Below are 6,710 nucleotides of genomic sequence, written 5' to 3'. Positions count from 1 at the left end.
TTACTTTTCTCCATGGCATTTATCACCATCTGACCTAATATATATTTGTTTATTTTCTGCCCATTCCCAATAGTGTGCAAGCTCCATGAGGGCAAAGATTTTTTTAGTTCACCGTCGTAGCCTCAGTGCCTAGAATAGGGCACACAGTATGAATACTCAATAAATAACTGCATTGGTTTTAGATGGGTAGGTTAATGTGACATCAACAGTTTGAGACTGTGACATGGAAGACAGTAGTACCTTTAACAGAGATAGGAAAGTTGGGATAGAAAAGTGTTTGTTCAACATGGAACATGTTGAATTTGAGATATATGAGATTCATTGAAAATTCAGGACTAGTCCAGAGCAAACCTGCAGGGAAGTGGAAGGCAGAATCCAAACCTCCAAAGAGTAAAACAAAAGCTGAGAGGAAAACGGTTGAAAGGAGGAGCAGGATGGAGAGTCAGGTACAAAGGGCACAACCATAGATGGTCAAGGACATAAATGGGAAAGTAAATCACTAGGTCAGAAACCATGAAGAAACATTCAGGTTGAATATGAAATATGTCAGGAAAAGGTGACTGGGGTCAAGGCCATGAGAAAGAACCATTAGGTCTTTTACAGGCTGCATTTATCTGTGCTGGCTATAGGGAGCCAGGTAGGACTCATGGCTTAGCACTCAAGAGCTGCCCTCCACAAGTTAGACCAGGGCGAGAAACCCAGAGTTGGAGGCATCTGTTGAGCTCATCAGGAGCTGTGATACAAAGATCTGGTCTCTGCCCCATCTGAACAGGAGTGACAACAGAAGCTTTGGGAACTGATGAGTCACTAAGGAAGAAAATGCAGAGCTCGAGTTGCAACTAGTGGCCCCAGGGTTAAACTGACCCCCAGGAATGTTTTTCTTGTGTGTGTGTGTGTGTGTGTGTGTGTGTGTGTGTGTGTGTGTGTGTGTGTGTGTGTGTGTGTGTGTTTTGCGGTATGCGGGCCTCTCACTGTTGTGGCCTCTCCTGTTGCGGAGCACAGGCTCCGGACACACAGGCTCAGCGGCCATGGCTCACGGGCCTAGCCACTCCGCGGCATGCGGGACCCTCCCGGACCGGGGCACGAACCTGCGTCCCCTGCATTGGCAGGCGGACTCTCAACCACTGCGCCACCAGGGAAGCCCACCCAGGAATGTTTTATTTGGGCTACACAAGGTTTTATTTTTCAAGTTAACATCTACTTTTTTATTTAAATTTACTTAATTTATTTATTTGGTTGTGCTGGGTCTTAGTTGCAGCCGGCAGCCTCCTTAGTTGTGTCTTGCGGGCTCCTTAGTTGTGGCTCACGGGCTCCTTAGTTGTGGCATGCGAACTCTTAGTTGTGGCATGCATGTGGGATCTAGTTCCCTGACCAGGGATCAAACCCTGGCCCCCTGCATTGGGAATGCAGAGTCTTAACCACTGTGCCATCAGGGAAGTCCCTAATGTCTACATTTTTTTTTTTTTTTTTTTGGCTGTGTTGGGTCTTCATTGCTGCGCACAGGCTTTCTCTAGTTGTGGCGAGCGGGGGCTACACTTCACAGCCGTGTGCGGACTTCTCATTGCGATGGCTTCTCTTGTTGCAGAGCATGGGCTCTAGGCACATGGGCTTCAGTAGTTGTGGCTCGTGGGCTCAGTAGTTGTGGCTCACAGGCTCTAGAGCACAGGCTCAGTAGCTGTGGCACACGGGCTTAGTTGCTCCACGGCATGTGGGACTTCCCAGACCAGGGCTCAAACCCGTGTCCCCTGCATTGGCAGGAGGATTTTTAAGCACTACACCACCAGCGAAGCTCCCTAACGTCTACTTTTAAATGTTAAGAATTTTCAGCAAAAAATCCTTATTTCTGGTTTATCTTGCAGAAACTGTAAGATCTGGTGACACTGGGCTAACATTCCAGTTGATAATAAGAGTCTGAGCTGAGTTGTGACTGCTGCCTTTAAAGGAAGTGTATAGGGTAGGCTAGGCTATGAAATAGAAGGAGCTTAGAATGAAGATTTGTTTCTTGTTCACTCAAAGTCCAGGGTCAGTCGGGCAACTCTCCGGAGCAGCTTTCCTCCTGGCAATGACTCAGGGATCCAGGCTGCTTACACCTTATGGCTCTAGTTTAACTTACGGTCTCCATGATCAGCAGGGAGCAGCAGCTGTTCAGATCGAGCTGCTCCAGAGCTTTTAACATGCTTCCTACTTGATGGGACACAGCTCCTTCCACTGACTGTCTATCTGCCAGAACTAGTCACATTTCCCCCAGTAGGGAGCTGAGAAATGGGGAGCTTATGGATTTGGGGTGAGCAGTAAATGTCTCTGCCACAGGGAGCAAGTGCTCTGTATGCAGTTTGCCACAATGCCTACCTACCAGGCTGCTTAAATGTTCCCATTAGCTGCCTGACTCCTGGAGGCATCTGCATCCATAGCCTTTGGGGCAAAAAGAGAGGAGGGCTGGTAGAGAACCTTGTGGAAGGTTACCAGAGGCTAGCTCACAACAGAACCCTACACTGGCAGGTGTCTTTCTGCCTTTCCTCTCCTCCCCAAGGTAGCTGGTTATCGAGAGAACCCACACCCACACCTAGCCATCCCTTTCCCACTTTCCTGGGCACACCACTGAGGGATGCCTGCTTTTTCTCCAGAGATGAGGATTCAAAATGTTCTTGTGCTCCAGCCATTGCATATTTCAAATTCCTCATAGTCAAGAATATTCTTCTATATTCTATCCACTTTACTTCCCCTTGCATTGCGTTTTTCTGTTTACCCTTGTTCTGCAGAGCTGAGTAGGAACAGAGCTGCAACAAGAACCTGCACTACTAGGCTCTAGAAATTACGAATCCCCATGTGAAACGTTATTCAGGAAGATAATTTATGTGCTGTCCCTTTAAAGTGCTTGCTTTATATATCTTATTTTTCCCCTCTGGTTTTTAAAATTATTATCATTTGTTCCTCCTTTTCTGCCTTCTTTTGGATTAAATAACTTTTTAAATCCCACATTAATTAATTTATTGGATTTTTAGCTATACTTCTTTGCATTATTTTTTTCCCAATAATATGGGTTTAATTGGGAAGTAAAATTAAATGTCCAGCAAGAGGAATTAATTGGAACAAACTGTTTTTCACAGCTAAGCATAAAATTAAAACATAGCAAACCAGCAGAAGTGAAATAATTGGTTTATAATGAATTATCATTTTTAATCACCGAGAGCCCCCAAACCTACTCATTTTCCTTTTACAGTAAATTTTATTTTTAGATTAATTCTAGTTTTCCTTATTACAAATGCAATACTTACAATTAAGATACAATTAAGTGAAAAAAAGTCATAGGAAAATCACATGCTTCCAGATATTTTAATGTATCCAGATACCACCACTAATAAAACCTTGATGTTTATATTTCCAAATCCTAGTCTATGTTTAAGTTGCTTAAGTAAGTTTTATTGACTTTAGGCACACTATCATAGTTTACACAAGCATCCCATCAATTGTGAAACCCTAAAGGTTTCCAACTAACCCATTCTTTTCTTTCCTTTTTTTTTTAATTGGAGTATAATTGCTTTACAATGGTGTGTTAGTTTCTGCTATATAACAAAGTGAACCAGCTATACATATACATATATCCCCATAGCTCCTCCCTCTTGTGTCTCCCTCCCACCCTCCCTATCCCACCCCTCTAGGTGGACACAAAGCACCGAGCTGATCTCCTTGTGCTATGCAGCTGCTTCCCACTAGCTATACATTTTACATTTGGTAGTGTATTATTTCTCTGCAGTTTTTTTTTTGGCTGCGTTGGGTCTTCGTTGCTGTGCGCGGGCTTTCTCTACTTGCGGCGAGCAGGGGCTACTCTTTGTTGTGGTGCACGGGCTTCTCATTGCAGTGGCTCCTCTTGTTGCAGAGCACAGGCTCTAGGAGCTCAGGCTTCAGTAGTTGTGGCTCACGGGCTCTAGAGCGCAGGCTCAGTAGTTGTGGTGCATGGGCTTAGTTGCTCCACGGCATGTGGGATCTTCCCGGACCAGGGCTCAAACCCATGTTCCCTGTGTTGGCAGGTGGATTCCTAACGACTGTGCCACCAGGGAAGCCCTCTGCATTATTTTTAAAGTTCCCGTTCTAAGGCTTAGAATATCTATCCTTAACCTTTCATAGCCTACTTAGAGTTAATATTGAATCTCTTCAGACAGAAGGACCATCACCCTTTACGCTATAGTTGTAATATACACATTACACCTAAATACATCATAAATCCCACAACACAATGTTCTAAAATTTGCTTTTAACAATCAGATGCATTTTTTAAAAAATAAAAGGGAAAAAAGTCTTCTATATTTATGCAGCAATTTACGATTTCTGAAACTCTCCATTCATTCCTGAAGATCTGAATTTCCTCTGGTGTCATTTCCCCTCAGCTTTCTTCTTCTGGCACTCTAAGAATCTTGTTTCTCTGCTTTCAGGACTCTACAGTTCATGGGAAGCCCATCGCCATTCAAATTATTGTTCCCCTGTATATGATGTCACTTTTTTTCTGAATGCTTTCAAGATTTTCTTGCTATCATTGGTTTTCAGCATTTTGACTATGATAAGCCAATGCAGTTTTCTTTATATTTACACTCTTCAGGGTTTGCTGAGCTTCCCGAATCTTAACCAAATGTGGTTAACCAAATCTACAGTTTGGGGGTATTATTTCTTCAAATATTTACTATCCTATCTCTTTCTCTCCTCTCCTTTCGAGACTTCAGTAACATGTTCTATCTTTTGATATGGTCCACAGGTCCCTGAGGCTCTGTTCACTACCTTTTTTCCAATTTTTTTTCCCTCTCTTCAGATTTGATCATTTCTGTTGATCTACCTTCAAGTATAGAGACTCTTTCCTATCATCTCTCTTCCACTCTTAATCTCATCCATGAAATTTATTTCAGATATTGTATTTTTCAATTTGAAAATTTCCATTTGGTTCTTTCCATATTTTCTATTTCTCTGCTGAAATTTCCTACCTTTTCATTCATTACAAGTATATTTTACTTTAACTCAACAAGCACAGTTATAATAGCTGCATTAAAGTCCTTGTCTGATCATTTCAACATATGGCTCATATCAAGGTTGCCCTCTGTTGTCTTTTCCCTCCAGAATGGGTCACATGGGCTTCCCTGGTGGCGCAGTGGTTGAGAGTCCGCCTGCCGATGCAGGGGACACGGGTTTGTGCCCCGGTCCGGGAAGATCCCACAGGCTGCGGAGCGGCTGGGTCCGTGAGCCATGGCCGCTGAGCCTGCGCGTCCGGAGCCTGTGCTCCGCAACGGGGGAGGCCACAACAGTGAGAGGCCCGCGTACCGCAAAAACAAAAACAAAAACAAAAACAAAAACAGAAGGGCTCACGTTTTCCATGTTCTTCACATGTTGAATAATTTTAACTGTATCCTATACATCATGAATGTTACGTTTTGAAGACTCTAGATTCTGTTATATCCCTCTGTGGCAAGCAGAATAATGGCCCTCTCAAAGATGACAACATCCAAACTTCTGGAACCTGTGAATATGTTATATTACACAGCAAAAGAGAATTAAGGCTGCAGATGGAATTACAGTTGCAAACTGGATGACCTTAAAATAGGAAGATTATACTGGATTATCCAGGTGGGCCCAATGTATCACAGGGGTCCTTAATAGTGAAAGAGGGTAGCAGAAAGAAAAGCCAGAGTCAAAGTGATCAATACAAGAAGGATTCAACCCAATGTTTCTGGCTTTGAAAATGTAGGAAGGGGACCATGAGTCAAGGAACATGGGCATTTATACAGAAGGTGGAAAAGGCAAGGAAACAGAATCTCCCATAGAGCCTCCAGAAGGAACGCGGTCCTGTCAACACTTTTATTTTAGCTCAGTGAAACCCATTTCAGACTTCTGACCCAGAATCGTAAAAGAATAAATTTGTGTTTTTCTAAGCCCCTAAATTTGTGGAAATTTCCTACAGCAGGTACAAGGAACTAAGGCATCCTCCAAAAATGTTCATGTTTTCATTTTAGCAGGCAATTAAATTGGTTGGACCCAAACTACAACCTCTCTCTCTCACATGAGGTAGATGGCAGCTCAGATCTCAGTTCAATTCTCTCTCTTTTTTTTTTTTTTTGCTTTCCTCAGCTGAATAGTTCATGCATTCATGCTTTAACGACCAGCCAGAGACTTGGGCAGAATCAACACTAGAATTCAGGCTCTCTTCTTTACGTATTCCCTCCTGACTTTCTGAGACAGAGACTAAGTAAATTGCATCACCCAAGTGTTCATGCCAAAAAGTTGGGAGAGTTCCCTCTCCTGTGCCCTTCACATCTAATCAATCATGAAGTCCACTTCCAAAATAGATCTGCATCTATCCCTTTCCATCTCTTCATTCATGCCTAAAACACCAACTTCTCTCATCAGGATTACACCAGGGTTGACTTATCCAGTAGGCACAGCAGGCACAATGCCTGGGCCCCACCATACTTTAAGGGGCCCACAAAAACATTTTAGTTTATTTTTAAATTATAAGAAAAAAATAGGAACTTCCCTGGTTGTCCAGTGGTTAAGACTACATGCTCCCAATGTAGGGGGCCTGGGTTCGATCCCTGGTCGGGGAACTAGATCCCGCATGCCACAACTAAAAAAAATTAAAAAAAAAAAGATACCGCACACAGCAATGAAGATTCCGCATGTTGCAACTAAGACCCGGTGCAGCCAAAAAAATATAATAATAAAAATAAATA

The sequence above is a fragment of the Stenella coeruleoalba genome (assembly GCF_951394435.1).
Source record: "Stenella coeruleoalba genome assembly, chromosome: 11".
Lineage (NCBI taxonomy): Eukaryota > Metazoa > Chordata > Mammalia > Artiodactyla > Delphinidae > Stenella > Stenella coeruleoalba.
The sequence above is the reverse complement of the archived record's forward strand: the minus strand, read 5'-3'. Positions refer to the sequence as shown.